Here is a 16,594-nt window from a genome sequence, read left to right on the forward strand (position 1 = left end):
TGGCAGGCAGTAAGCTTTTACAACAGATTCACAATGACATGTTCTTTTAAAATCAGACTAGCAAATGTACAGCCTCCTAGAGGGTTCAGGTTTTAGAGAGGAAGCTCTAAAAACAGATTAACCAGTCCTACAGATGTGTATTTTTCTTTAAGTGTGTTGTTACCATAGCAACTGCTGTTATATAACACAAATAACTTACCGAAGCATGAAGGCTTTGCAGACAGAAGAACACTCTCTTCCCCCTTTAAATCAGCGTTTTTCTGACAAGGATCTTTATTGATGGAATGAAAGTAAAAAGTGCCAATTGTTAGCTTGGAGCTGCCCAAGGTCTTCTGGGTTTTGTTTTGCTTTTTTGTCCACCAGCTGGGTTTCCATTTCTTCTCAGTGATGTTTGTTTGTGAGCATTCTAATTGTCAAGTATGCTGTGGTACTGTCACTTTTCCCTGAGTTTTGCCATTATTGTCCTTTATCATTTTATTAACAGTTTTGTTAAACTCTTAGACTATTCCCTACTTGTGTTTGTGCTTGTACTTGTTAGATCAGTTCACTGGGCTTGTTGTGTTGAGTGGGTGAATCCTTTAACATAAAACTAGAAAAAAATCGACCTAGCTCTTCTCCCCCTGATTGTTTTCAGAGCAATCTATCCTGTCTTTACCTAGATAATATCTGTCATAAAATAATCAATGTTGTTGCAGATATGGGTTTGTTTCCCTACTGACGTGATCAACATCACTGTTGCAATTCATTAACAATTATTGACAGCAATACTTTTCTTGTAAAGTCATTTTTAAGGAATGCTTTGGAAATGTTATATAGCATATTTATTGAAAAATCTCAGCTAATTAGCTTTGTAAGATGCAGTGCACAATGATTTGCTGAGCAAATGCTCCATTAGAAAGAGAAAGCTGAAAAGAGCCGAAGAGCCAGTAGCTTCTGAGCTATCTACAATTTAATTGTTTACAGTTAACTATAACACATTTTAGTTGTTATGTACATTTTAAACTGTGATGGAAAAGTAGTTAATGAAGCATTAGGTTTTTTTGTTTGTTTTGTTTTGGTTGGTTGGTTTTTTTAGTGCCTGTGTAACATTCTAAGGGAGGTAGTATAGAACAGGTCAGTTGGAAGAGACCTACAGAGATCATCTAGTCCAACTGCCTGACCTCTTTGGGACTAACCAAAAGTTCAAGCATATTACTGAGGTCATTACCGAAATGCCTTTTGAACACTGACAGGCAAGGGGCATCAACCACCTCACTAGGAAGCCTGTTCCAGTGTGTGACCACCCTCACATTAAAATAATTTTTCCTAATGTCCAGTCTGAACCTCCCTTGGAACAACTTTGTGCTGTTCCCATGTATCGTTGGTTCCCAGGGAGCAGAGACCGGCACCTCTCTCTCCATTTCCCCTCCTCAGGATGCTGTGGAGAGCAATGAGGTTGCCTCTCAGCTTCCTTTTCTCCAAACTAGACTAGGCCTTCAGCCTCTCCTCATAGGACACGCCTTCTAGTCCTTTTACCAGCTTTGTTGCCCTCCTCTGGATGCTTTAAGGTACCTTAACATCCTTTTCATAATGTGGAGTCCTGAACTGCCCACAATATTCAAGGTGAGCCTGCACCAACACTAAATATAGTGGGAGAATCTCCTCTTTTGCCAGGCTGCCTATGCTGTGTTTAATGCACCCCAAAATGCCATTTGTCCTATTGGCTGCCAGGGCATGCTGCTGGCTCTTGTGGAGCCTGCCATCACCAGCACCCCCGGGTCCCTTTTTGCTGAGCTGCTCTCCAGCCACTCGTCTATGCCTTTGTCCAACATTACTCCATCCCAGATGCAGCACCCGGCATTTACATTTGTTGAACTTCATAGTGTTGATGATTACCCAATGCTGCAGTCTACCTAGATCCCTCTGCAAGGCCTCTTGTCCCTCCAGGGAAGTCAACAGTACGGCCCAGTTTGGTATTATCCATGGACTTGCAAAGGATGCTTTCCACTCCTACATCCAGATCATTGATAAAAATGTTGAGCAGACTTGTCCCCAGAACTGCGTTTGTGGAACAGCACCAGTGACCATCTGCCAGCCAGCTGTAGTCCCATTCGGTACAACACTTTGAGCTTTGCTGTTCAAACAGTTCATCACCCAGCATAGCGTGAACCTGGTCACTTCACAGTTGGACAGTTTGTCCTGAATGATACCATGAGGGACAGTATCAAAGGCCTTTATTAAATCTAGAAGTATTACATCCATTGCCTTCCCTTCATCCAACAAGGGGGTGAGCTTATCATAGAAAAAGATCAAATTACTAAGGTAGGACTTACCTTTCATGAACCCGTGTTGACAATGCCCTACAGTCAATGACAAATACAGTGATAAAGTCAGTCGCTTACACAGGTAGATGAAGTAAAATGTAACTTAAAGTAGAAAATCATGAGATTGACACACTTCTTTCATTCCACGCAAACTCTTCATTCAGTCAACTGATATATTAGTATCCTGCTGTTTCTCTAAAATCTAATATTTATTTAACATCTTGCCCAGCAAGACTCAAGAGCAAAACAGATAGTTGTTTCCACCTTCTTTTTCTTTGCTATATTTTGGTTACTTGAATGTCTGGGTTATGAATTAGATTTTTTTTTTCTCTATTTGAATTATTATTTCACAATAAACCCTGCAAGAATAAGATTACATGAAGATACTCAATAGATACTTTATATTTTTTCTCAAATTTTTCTATACTTTTCAATTTTTTTCCCAGTCTTAATATTTTACTTTTAAAGCTCTAGCAGTCTGCTCTGATCACTGAAGCTTGACAAGATTAGAAATGAGGGAAGTAGCAAAATCTTCACATTTACTCTTCACATTTTAGTAACTTCTCAGTCAACCAACAGTAAAATCTCCTAAACCAGCTCCTGGTTGTGAATTGTGAATTGGTGATTTTGTGAATCTATCCAGGCATTTTGGGTTAACCTCTCAAAGGCAGCTATGGAATGAAAAGTTAGTTGAAGTATTTGCCCTTTTTTTTCCTACACTTTTATTTAAAAGCTTTTGTGTTGGAGTTACTACTCTAACTGTATTTTAATTGTATTCAAAACAGAAAATATAAATTTATACAGAAAAATATCTCAAAATACAGCAGTTAAAATTAAAGTTTTTTTTTTTTTTAAAGAATCTGCTTGGTTTTCTTTGCAGAATAATTAGAATGATTGTATCAAAGTGTCATCTTTAAATGAAAAGGAATATTTCTGAAATACTGAATATATATTAAATGCAGATTATTGGAGGACATTATTGTAACTGCTCTGATGTATAAAAATCCACTTGTGCACTCTGGAAAATGCTTTCAGTTCTGCCCTTGAAGACAGATGTGAACATTCCACTTCATTGCCTTGAGATGTTGTTTTGAAAAGAGCCCCATAAATGGTTCATTTTGCACATGCACTGTATATTATTCTAGTGTCAAAATCTTGGGAACTGATTATAGAGAATATAATATGGATATGATTACTTTTGTTATGTTTTAGAATTAAATTTGAATTCCCTGTTCCTTACCTTTGGAGTTATGATCTCTGTAATATACTTTTCATGCATGTATATCTTCAACTCCTGAGGAGGGGGGAGAGGTTATAAATAACAGAGAAAAATGTGGATATGCTGTGAAGAGGAATAAAAATGCCACAACAATTCATTTTGATTAAAATTTTTACGTGGAAATGTTGAGGTGGTAGCCAGTTAAAATCCTCACTTTAATTTAATCACCTGATTTTTTTTGTCTGAATTTGAACTGGCAAAGACTCAGAACACAGTTTGTCACCTTTTTTTTATTTTTAAATTAAAAAGCTGTTTCAAAAAAAAAATAATTAAGCATTTGTTGCTGTCTTGTCACCCAAATGGCTGTTCTCTTAATCAGCTTCTCTTCTGTCTCCTCTTTTCCTCCTTATACTTTTTTTTTTTTTTCCACCACATGGCTAGAAAAAGAGAAGACGGGGAGAAGAAATCAAACAAACCTTAGGAAGAAAGAACCTTTTTTTTTTTTTTTTTTTTACTTCTGACTTTTCATCAAACAAATGAGAGCTATTGACTTTATGTCATTTTTATCCCCAGATGTTTGTTCTTGAGTTACTACAGTACCTACAGTTAAATTAATTAGAACCTGACAATAGTATCACTCATCCTGGAAGACTGCATCATGTTATACTATCTATGATGTAAACAGGGTCTTCAGAAGAGTGTTTCAAGGGTTGAGCAAATGCTTCAGGATTAATTAAAATTTAAAATTTGATTTTCAATGAGAAAATAAGATCAGTCTATTCAAAATAGCAGCACCACATTTAGTAGATAGCTAATTGTAGTCTAAGTAGAAAATAACGAAGAAACAGAAGCTGACAACATACAAAAATTCAAATGAATGTTTCTATTTTCTCTTAATTGTTATTAATATTAAGTTGTTTTTTTGTTTGTTTGTTTTTGTAGTAAGGAACACAAAGATCGGATTCTATCCAAGGTTTGGAGAGTTAAAGGTTTTGTTTGCTTTTTTAACATATTTTCGGGTTAGGTATAAAGATAATGGTTTACTTTTAAAAGTACAGATGTATTCTTGTTCATAGAATGAAAAGAGCAATTAACCTTCCAACACAGTAGCATTTTATATCTAAAAATTGTAATACAGACATTATAGCATCAAATACCCTTTTAAAACACAGTAGAAGAGAGACTATGCTTTTGAGAGAAAAGTTAATCTTCCATATGGTTTCTTCTGACACTATGTGAATAATACAATATTGATCAGCATGTAAAATTTTTGATTCGAGTGTAAGATTTTTTATTTACCCTTGTTGTGACAAATGCATCTTAGTGCAATTTCTGATTATGTGTGGAGGGATTGTCTTCTCATCAAGGAGAAATTCTGAATCATCTTATCTTGCTAATTTATTGTGAAATTATTATTAATGCAGAGGTAACATAGTTCTTTCAAAAGGATTCTTTATTCTTTTGGAGATCATGATGATAACAGAAAGACCAACTTAGGACTGTAAGAGAGATCATTTGGGGGGGTACTTTAATTTTTGTTACTGTGCAGATACTTTTGTCACTTTATAACCACTAAAGTAACACTGTATGTGTTTTGAAAAATGTACAAAGATGTACTTAAGAAGATTAAAATAATTAATAATTAAGTAATTAAAGTAGCATTCCAAGAGTTTGGAAGCATTTGACATTTTTGTTTAGATATAGTTGAGGATTTTTTATTGAAACGTATTAAATCTTAAAGAGATTGGTATTTCAGCATTAATAAATAAATAAATCAATAAATCATTACTTTAAAATGCTCTATTTTATGAACGACCCCACCTTGAGCCCTGCGATCAGCTCAGAGGCCCCAGCACAAGAAGGACATGGACGTATTAGAACAAGTCCACAGGAATATGAATGAATATGATCAAGGAGCTGGAGCACCTCTCCTATGAAGACAGGCTGAGGAAGTTGGCGTTGTTCAGCCTGGAGAAGAGAAGGCTCTGGGGAGAACTTTTAGTGGCCTTCCAGTACCTAAAGGGGGCCTACAGAAAAGCTGGGGAGGGACTCTTTGTCAGGAAATGTAGTGACAGGACAAGGGGGAATGGCTTTTCACTGAAAGAGGGTAGATTTAGATTAGATATAAGGAAGAAGTTCTTTACCCTGAGGGTGGTGAGGCTCTGGAACAGGTTGCCCAATCCCTGGAAGTGTTCAAGGCCAGGCTAGAGGGGACTTTGAGCAACCTGGTTTAGTAAGAGGTGTCCCTGACTGTAGCAGGGGCTTGGAACTGGGTGATCTTTAAGGTCCCTTCCAACTCCAAACATTCTGATTCTATGATTACTGTTTAGCAGTTAAAACCTGTCTTTTCCTCTTACATTTGATGCTTATGTTGACAGCATAAATTTTGAGAAGACTTACATTGGTTTATATTATTTGGACTATATAGTATGGATTATAATTGTATTCATGGTGTCTCTTGAAAGTAAACTGAAGGTTATGTATGATTGTTGAAGTGCATAGTATTTATTTGCACATCAAAAACATCTGCTTTCAGCCATATTGTAGCATTACAGTATGTTAGGCTTTTAAGGAGATTGCAAGCACATTTCTGTAAAAAAATATTGAGAAGTAATTTCAGTGGATATTGGTCTGAAGTTTTCTGAGAAAAAGTGTTTCATTTTAATCCTTCATGTACATATTTGGTAGTATAAATTGCCAAATTACAGAAATGCACAGCATGCTCCCCTTTTCTGAGTTAGTTACAATGCTTGACAGAATTATCTTGCTGACTAAATGACATATTCCCTTTTAAGACAATCTTTTAACATTTTCCATTGTGTGGCTATACAAGGGCAAAATTTTAGGCAGGAGAGTGCAAAGTAAAATCAATAAGCAAGAACAATTATTATTATTAAAATGTTTACCACAGTCTTCTTGAGACATAATCAGCATAAATCTCAAAAGGAGCAGAAGAGCCAAGATACTAAAAAAACTTGGTTTTCCCCTTTTCCATCTGTACCTCACCTCTGCCTTTGCCCTTTGCCCTTTGCCTTTCCTTAGACTTTAGACTTTGTTGTCTCACAGCTTGAGAATTTGCCTCTTATCAGTGAAAGTGGCCACACCTAATGCTTAATTGTTATTCTGACTCACATGTCGCAAAGCCAGGCAGTGCTGTTGCAGGGCTGGTTAAAAGCAGAGAAAGCAAACGGCAGCTGTAATTCCGTTTCTGTGCTCTGCTGTCTCTTCACATAGCACTTTTCATGTCTTAAAGCAGGGAGGTCAGCTTTCACTTCCTCAGTTTGGGTGTTTAGGTGGGAAGTCCATCGAGAAGAGCTCAAGAAGTCACCAGAAACTGTATGTGTATCACAAAGTTAAGACCATTCTGCAGAGGTGTAAAAGTACAATATCCATTTCCTTTACTTGCTGTATTACCTTTTTATTGTCATGACAGCTGTAAATATATCCAGAAAATGGTATATGCAACCTTCTACTGTATTTGTAGTTAATGATTAATATAATTTTCCAAAGCAGGGTAAATGATTTTCCTTCATTTCTGATGGACTTTTGCTCCTCTTACTTGAGAATATTGTATGTTTCCTTGACCATGAATTATTCTCCAGTCTTTTCATTTGTTTGTTTCTTTGCCTTTCCCCTTCATTTTCAAAACATTCAGGCACCTAAAGGATTCATGTATCAGTCACATGAGAAGAACGAATACAAGATGTAGATCAGCACTAAATATAGTAAACTCAATAAATGATGAAACCATCAAAAAAAAAAAAGTGATGAAAGATATCACACATGCTGTTGTTCTGGTTAAAAAACTAAAAAATGGAAGTCAGTGAAAGTATCGTCAGGTATTTAGAGCTTTTGAAAACTGGACCATATGTTTAGGTATCAGATTACAGAATCTATAGGTATCAGATTACAGGACCTTTCATAGGGCTATCAATGTAAGAACAGTTATTCTTTGCACGTTAGTGTAGGCCATCAGCACACCTCAAAATCATCCTTGAAGTGAAGTTTATTTGGAGCATAGTTTTCTCCAGCCTCTCTCCCTGCTCAGGAATAGGTACAGTAGTCAGCCCTCCAGTGGTGTTCATATATGGAGATAATGTCTCAGAGACTAGAGAGGGAATTTTGGTAGCCAGGGTCAAAATTTCAGTTCCTAGTTAAATGTTAAAAGTTAGTTGAGATTAGTCTGGATGGAGCTAGGAATCTAAAAAAAAAAAAAAACTTCCATTCTTTAATTTATTTCCATCCTCCTCCATAGCATTTCACTTGGAGCATTGATCTGCCGCTTAGACTTAACATCTTTTTAAAAAAGACTGCTCATGCAATAATACAGTAACATGAGAAAAAGGCAGACATCTATCAAGCTGTTTTAGCAGTGATTATTGTTTATGCAAAGCATATTGCCGAAATGAACTACACGCCAGTTTTAGGATTATCTGGTTTGAAAGAGCAAACAAAATGCAAAACAGTGACTTTTCAGAATAATGATGTCTATCATTTTTCGCTGTATGTCTATGGGGATGACCAAAATAAAAATGATTTTACAATGAATGACTGAGGTGTTTGTTAATCTGAACCATTAAGGTTCAGATTAAAGGTTGTATTTGTAGCTTATCATCAAATGCAGCTTCCTCGATGTGCTAAAGATACAGTGAGCAGCAGGCACCCTGAGACATAAGAATAGTCGTCCTTTTTACTACAGAATTCCTCTCATCTCGTTCCATAGCTGAGTCCCAGTTTGAGATGAATAACCATTTTCCTCTAGACCCTTCAAAAAGGTCAAACTTGGACATAGGATAGAATAGACTGCAGTCTCTTCAGGGCATGGAATTGTTTGTTGTTTTAGTGCCATCTGTAGCACTAGACATTTTGTCAGTTCAGAACAAATAACAGTAATGGAATAGGAATACTCATGCTCTTTGCTGACCCATTGTGTGAGGAATAGTGATTCAGTTTCTAGAAGGTGTAAAAATATATATATATATATATATACTTTGAGACTGTTATAATGAAGAGTACAAAAGGGCATACATACTAGGGCTACTCAGCATCTACATATAGCTGAAAAGGATAATGATAACCTAACAATTTTAAATCTCAGAGTGACATAGTTTCTAAATGAAACGATAAGATACTGAAGACTCACTTTTACTATAAAATTATTACTTCAGATACTAACACAACCTCAGATTTTTGATCTGTATAATCTAAATGGAATAATTACAATTATACTACTAAATCAAGTTAAGAGTAATATAAACAGAGTGTATATACTGCTGTTTAATTAATCCACAGCAGCATGTTCATTGTCATGCGTGCAAGTAAATCTAAATTATTTTAGTCAAGTTAGTTGGCAATCTCCTTAAAAGTACCCGTGAAAAAGAATGTCACTGCAACAACTGCGTTCTGACTGATGATCAGATATGTGCAGAAATACATATGTAAATTTTATTACCTTCTTATCCTAGTAGTAAATACTGAATCACGAGTGCTTTTCTTGAGTGGAAAATGAGATATCAAAATATTGTTGAAAACACATGCTGGGATGGGTTTTGTGGATTGAAAGACTGCTTAATATAAAGGTGGTATTTCCATTAATGTGCTGAGACAGGAGGCTCTCTACATCTGATTTTCATGCGTATTCTGTTGTAAAACTTTTTTTTCAAAATTATCTTAAAGGCTCAAAAGCCAAAAAGAAAATGAAAAAGAAATCAAGTTCATGTTGATTTGCTCCTTGGTTTCTGAAAGTTTATTACCTGAGCTAAAGAAATCAACAATAGGATACATGTTTTCATTAATCTTTTATATACATGGAAAATCAAGAGGATATTTATTGGTCTCATTATTATAAGAGAGATGTTTTTAACCTTCCCTTGATAAAAAACATTGACTATTAATAGGCTTTCCTAATCTGAACTTCATAGAACTTTATAGAGCTTTACTAATTTGAACATTCAACCCATAGACATACAGGGTATCATTTCATGCAAATTAGAGGTTAGTTCTACAATGAATTTGTCTTGTGGTAGCATCTGAAGATCTTTGATTATTATCACGACAGACACTGCAAGTATGATATGTAGTTATCTAAAGGATTTACAATCGCAACATTTTTTCCTTGCATGGTCACAAAGAAAGTTTATATTGCATTTCAAATAATGTTTTTTGGACTTGTATTGTTATTCAGAATTTCTCAAGGTATACATACAGCTTAATCATCCCAGCCCCACTGAACTACTACTTGAGACTCTTCGATTGATTTCTTTGGCTTTTGGATGAAGCTCATATTTACTTTGTTGTTTTGCTTTGTTTTGTTTTCCTTCATTGGAGTTGGGTTTGCCACGATAACAAAAGAAGTGATCACCAGAGGCATTAAAATGCTTGATAGGAATTTCTCTGTGTAAGACTGAGGACGAAGGCCATTTGTTCCTTTGATTTGGGCAACATCACCCCTACAGCTAAACCTGCCAATACAAAGAAGGACTGTCATCTTATCAATGTCAAAGAAATTGTTGTCTGGTTATAAAAGTGCATGGGAAAAATAAATAAATAAATAAAAAACACCATAGGAAAATGCAGGTAGATTCAGAGTGAAAACAAGTATGGTAATGGTCCCCCCTCCACCAAAAAGAGCAGTTATTTTTTCAACATCTTTGGTTCTTTTGTGTCTATGATGATGTATACAATAGGGATACTTTTTTGTGCATTGCTTGCATAATTGTAAGCCTTTAAGAGCCTTCAGCAAAATAGCTAAAAGCAAATTAAAGTATACACAGTCACTATACACATAAAAATTCGCATTATCTATCACATTTGATTACTAAAATTAAAATTTGTAAACAGAGCAGTTCCTAGAAAGATAAAGAATGAGCTTTTCCTGGAGGTGCTAGGATGTATCTTGAAGTATAAGGGCATATGCATTTCAGAGTTGTCATCACTTGAAGAAGTAGGTCATCTTTGTGTTGTTGTACTCTGTATTTCATCTGCTCAAAATAAAATGGAATATTTAACAGTCCCCACCCTATTAAATCTGAGGAGCAGGTAAATCCTGACATATAAGAAAAACACTGGCTCTTTGTACTTCTCTGGTAATTTGCAGCAGTGTTTGCAACTCTCTTGCAAGTGTTCACATTTGGTGGGGGATAAAAAAGAAGGGATCGTTAGTAGTAACAAATCAGCTGAAAACGTACCAAGAGTACTTTTCATTTTTTACTGGAGATGAAGCAAAATCTTAGGGCATTAGAAATAACTGTCTGATTGCTCTACCTTTCTTCCACAGAATAATTATTTCAATGTCCAAGATATGTCTGTTCAGAAAGTCAGAGTCCCTGGAGGCTTCTGTTAGTAAGCAAGTACAAGTTTGAATAGAAAATGTTAAGGATGGGGAAAAACAAAAAGGAGGGGATGGTCCAAGCAGTGGTTGTACATCGTTACTGAATTTAAAGAATCCAGAGCAGTTTGGGGAACAAATAGGCAATATCCAGTTTACTGGTCAAGGCCAATGTGTCTTCTTCTATATCCTTATGTTCTCATTTATCGCTCTACTTTAAATAACGGAAGTAGCTAAAACGTAAAGAATTTAGGGTCATTTTCCTCCATAGGAGATCTGTTTCTAGTACCTGGCAATTTACTCATCTCTCTTAATTTGACTAATCGTTTCATGGTGTCAAAGATTCAGTTATTTTTCTGGTATTCCAGGTGTGTTGAGTGTGTAATGGTTTAATTTTTACTTGTAAAACAAATGATATTTTCAAAGGAAAAAAGTTATATGATACAGTCTTCTTCCAGTAAATACGTATTGACTTTTAGCATATGGCCCTTTTCTTTGTCACAAGGATCAATTCAATTATCTTTCAAATTATTTTCTAAAACTTTGTAAACATTTGAGTTGTACTAACAGAGCTGTAATTACCAGGAGCAGTTCTTCTACATGTTAAATAAGAGCAGACATGAGTTAAATGTGGGTTAGCTCTGTGTCAGATATGAGTTATATATAGGTTAGCTGTGTGTCAGTTGGTTTGGATGGATTATGTATATCTCACAGTTATAATTAATACGTGGTTTTCCATAAAGATTCTGTTTGATAATGTGATTATATTAGGTAGTGAAAGCTAACAGGATTCATTTTTTCACAGATGTACTTCATCCTTTCTTATGTTCCTATATTAGTTTTATGATTTTCCTTTACTAAGAGCAGTGAGGAGGAAGAATTAGGAAGGGATAAAGGTATGCTCCAGCCATGACAAAGAAATTAATTAGTTGGCCTCCAAATGAAACTAAAACATTTGACTTCTGAGGTAAATTCACAGATGTTCTGTGGGAAGAAGTGTTTATTTTCACCTTAACAAATACATTAGGTAATTTGAGTTACTTTTAATTAGTTTACCAAATGGTGTTTGCCAAGAGAGGGTAATCTATCTAGCAACATTGCAGTATCTATCAACATACTGCAATGAAAAATCCTTGAACGGCAGAGATGGAGTAGTAGACCTATTGTTTTCAACTTGAACTCCTCTGGCATTGGGGCATTTGCAAAAGCAAAGGAACTGACATGCTTGAGCCCTTGCATGACACTTTAAAAAATAAACAGTTGCAATGAATGTTAGATATATGAACTTTTCATGATGGCATTTGTTTATTATAAAACTGAATGAGGAGGACATTGTAACACAGCTCCTTTGTACTGTCCAGCAGTATGAGTTTGTTAGGAAAACACAGTGGGAGAGCCACAGGCTTAGAATATTAAAGCACATTGGTATTGCTTGTGATACCAAGGATAATGTCTACTGCCAATTCAGGAACCAAAGAGTGTGAATATTTCTGTAAAGAACTAAGATTTATCTAGTGAAGACTGCTGAAGGAAGATTATGTCCATTTCCCAAATCCTAATAAATTGGGGTTGACAGGCTAACTGAAAAGATAGCCTAAGGAAAAACTAGCATTTAGGGCATGAGGTTAACTGAGGAAAAGTTGAGTCTAAAACTGAGGCATATGACTTCATGGTACAAAATTCAATTTACAGAGAACCATTCTGACAGTGAATTAGGAGCTAGAGGGCTGGTGATATAAGATTTGTATAGGTTATTTTGTGATCAAATATCTTCATGATTATAAAAAACTTAGATTGCATTTTAAAACACATAGCTTGAGAGATGTATTTTCCATGCCTACATAGCAACCCGAAAAAAAAAAAGTGATAATTAGATGCAAATATAACAAAAGTCCAAGAGGACAATGGCAAGATTCGTTAAATCAATGTGTATCTAGACAATTCCAGGTCATTTCACTAGCACCACTTACATCAGTATGGCAGAGAGGCAAGATGAGAACTTCCATCTCATGACAAGATTTAGCACAATTTGCCAATTCACTCATCATCAACTGCCTTTGTTCATCTTTATTATCATTACTTTCATTTTTAAGAGACTTGTTCTATGATGTCCTCAGCTCTACTGTGTGTGAATCTAAGAAGGGCCATGTGTATGAGCAATGGAGGCTACAATTGCAGAGGTACTCAGTGGTATCTACCTTACCAACAGAGCTAGGAGAAGTGATAAGAGCCAAATGCAGATGTGTACAAAAGGTACAAGCATAGAGACCCTACAAAACAGATGTATTACCAGGAAATAAATGGAAACAATGTCATTCACAAATGGTACTGTGAGAAGAACCCGTGCATTTAATGTATAAAGTAACATGTTCATTAAATATATATGTAGTTAGTATGTGAAATGGAGCAAACTCTTGAACCATGGATTATTTCATGGTAGAAGACAATTATTATTATTATTATTTATTTTTAATGACGTAAAAGGTAGTTGAGGCTAGATTCTGAGAAGCTTAATAACATTTGAGTATTATTCCCATGTTCTGTACTGAAAGAAGCTGTATTAACATAAGTAATAATGGTAATATTTCTGCTTACTTTGTGAAATGAGAATTTATTGGTTTTTTTGAATCTACGGTAACTTTAAAATAAAAATGAGCTGTCATAATTATCTGGTCAACTTTCTGTAGCAGCCTTTTCAGTCTTTCTGAGAAAAGAATCAAAAAATACTATGAAATTGGTTCTTTATTCTGTATTTTATTTATAATAAAAATTATCTAGTATATTTAGAACTCCCGATAGTACTACTGTCATAATTTCTATGGATTTAAGGCCAAATTAGTTTCCAGTATTGATTTCCAATTTCTAAACAGGCCACACCAAAAAGAAAGGAAGCTATAGTTAAAAAAAATAAAAATTAAAAAAAAAATAATCCAGGGAATCCCTAACAGAACTATTTTCAAGAAAACTATATTTTATTTTGCACATTTTTCACAAATGAAGCCGTTTTTATTCCTAATTCCTAATTAGAGCTTTCCAGGCATATTACAGGTAGTAGCATTTTAAGGGTTAATCTCCTTTGGAGGGTTATATTTTATTTTATTTTTTCTACAGAAAAAACAAAAATGAGATCTAATAGTCTTATACAGATCTGCATTCAGTTAGGAATTGCAAAAGGTATAGTAACTATTAGGGCCTTCACTGCATTTAGAGACAGATGATTCAGTGCATAAACTCTATTTATTGGGACAGCATTGCCAAATGTTTTTTTATAAATATGTCTTTGTGTCAAGTAACAGGACTCACTAATTTGGTCATTTTCTATAAAAGTAGAAAATTAATACATAAGGCAATTGTTAGATGACCTGAATGATAGTGCATGCCATCATGCAATCTTGTTTCTGACATGAATTTCTTCAAATAAAAACATTTTATACATTAAATAGACTTTCTTTAGCTGCGCTTCAACAAAACTAGCCTACTTGAGCTTGTCTTAATAGATTTTATTTCACATCCAATTGTCATTTCATCTGCAATTCTTGTCATTTACATTTAACTTGTTAGCTTAATCTTTTTTTTCCTTTTTTTTTTTTTTTTTTTTTTCCAAAGCGGTAACACAGTACTAGATGTTAGGTTAGTTAGAAAACAAAAATGAGAATTTTAAAGCCATTTTACAATGTGGCTTAAAACTGAAATATGCAGATAGACTTCACAAATTGTGTTTCTGGTAAATTTTAGTTAATTCCAATATATGTCTGAAACCAAATAATCTCAGAATTTTCTGGACATACCTAAAAAACACAGTATCCTACTCTGCACAGAAAATTTCCTAAGCACCACTGCGCTGAGAAATACTATATTTGGAGTGTGAGAGCTGAGCACATCATTAGAGTTGCATAGAGGGATGCCCCACTTCAGCTTACCTGTCTTGAAAAGGTATTCGTGGCCCTACTATGGCTCAATCTGCACGTATCAGTACAGGCTGGGGGATGACCTGCTGGAGAGGAGCTCCGCAGAGAAGGGCCTGGGGGACCTGGTGGACGACAGGTTGGCCATGAGCCAGCAGTGTGCCCTGGTGGCCAAGAAGGCCAATGGGATCCTGGTGTGCATTCAAAGGAGCGTGGCCAGCAGGTCAAGGGAGGTGATCCTCCCCCTCTACTCTGCCCTGGTCAGGCCTCACCTGGAGTACTGTGTCCAGTTCTGGGCTCCCCGGTACAAAAAAGACAGGGATCTCCTGGAAAGTGTCCAGCAGAGGGCCACAAAGATGATATGGGGCCTGGAGCATCTTCCCTATGAGGAAAGGCTGAGAGACCTGGGTCTGTTCAGCTTTGAGAAGAGAAGACTGAGAAGGGATGTTACCAATGTTTATAAATATCTTAAGTGTTGGAGACAAAGGGATATGGCCAACCTCTTTTCAGTGGTTTGTGGAGACAGGACAAGGGGTAATGGCCACAAAATGGATCACAGGAGGTTCCGCACCAACATGCGAAAGAACTTCTTCACGGTGAGGATGACAAAGCACTGGGACAGGCTGCCCAGGGAGGTTGTGGAGTCTCCTTCTCTGGAGATATTCAAAGCCCGTCTGGACGCCTACCTGGGCAGCCTGCTCTGGGGATCCTGGTTTGGCAGGGGGGTTGGACCCGATGATCTCTGGAGGTCCCTTCCAACCCCTACAATTCTGTGATTCTGTGATTCTGTGAAATCTATCACTCTGTATGTGCTTGTTGAGAAATGATACAGCAATGACAGGATCCTGGCATAGCCAAGTGTTAAGTACTCTTGGTAGGAAAACCTTCCAGTTCTTTTGTTGAAGTTAAGCCCTTCTTTACACTAAAAAAGGCAGGATTCATGGAATCAAAAGTAGAACAGGGAGTCTGATGGTTACTCCCCTGCAAATCAGGCACTCTTTGCTGGCAGGGGTCACACCTGGAGTTACAGTCTCTGCTTTTGGTATTACCTCATTTATTATTCAATTGCTAATAAAAAATGCATGGATGTTACTGAGGGTAGCTCACTACCACCAGGTACCCCTTATTCTGACAAAATGTAACATATTCTGGGTACGATTCTAAAGTATCCAATGGTATATAACTGACCAGTTACCTGTACTATCCTAGCACTATCTGCAATAATTGGCTATATAATTATTATTAGCACAAATTTTCTCTGTTTTTCATATATTATGTATTCAGTAGGTCACCAGCTTCTCTAAATCAGAGAAATTAGTGACCTCTTTGATGAGAAATTCCATCATCACAGTAAAGGGAATTAAAAACAGGCATACAAAATGTTTAAGGTGCAGAATAGACCTCATAGCCTGCAATGAAGCTCATTTTTCATTAGCAAAATAGATATTTGTTATCTCTTCTGTTGTCCAGAAAATTCTGGGCTTTTTCATTCTTTTTAGTATTTTTCTTTATTTAAAATTTCTTTTTGCTGTTCTATAGAAACTGTACCCAAAACCCCACTGGAAACTGTCTTGTGTAGTAGCTAGGCAACTGGCAACAAGATCTTTTGCAGACTTGTCCTTGTTTTTCTGATTTTCTGTGAAGAAGAGTAAAAGACAGTATTCAGCAGAGATTAAGTAGTAAAGAGAGCAAACATATACTTTCTTTGGGGTTACTGCCATATTAAACTTAACCAGTGATACATACACACAAATTCAAGAGAGGAACATAATTTATGAAGAAAAACACAAAGATCCATGAATCCCAGTTCATCTTCTTTTACTCAGATTTATGAAATTAG

General features: G+C 35.9%; 1 protein-coding gene across 13 annotated transcripts in view; it reads left to right on the top strand.

Annotated features, from left to right (window-relative positions):
- PCLO (piccolo presynaptic cytomatrix protein) overlaps positions 1–16,594 on the top strand; it is a 372,671-nt gene that overhangs the window by 149,847 nt on the left and 206,230 nt on the right. The gene's annotated exons all lie outside the window — the stretch shown is intronic.

This window comes from Anser brachyrhynchus (assembly GCF_964034855.1).
Source record: "Anser brachyrhynchus genome assembly, chromosome: 1".
Classification (NCBI taxonomy): domain Eukaryota; kingdom Metazoa; phylum Chordata; class Aves; order Anseriformes; family Anatidae; genus Anser; species Anser brachyrhynchus.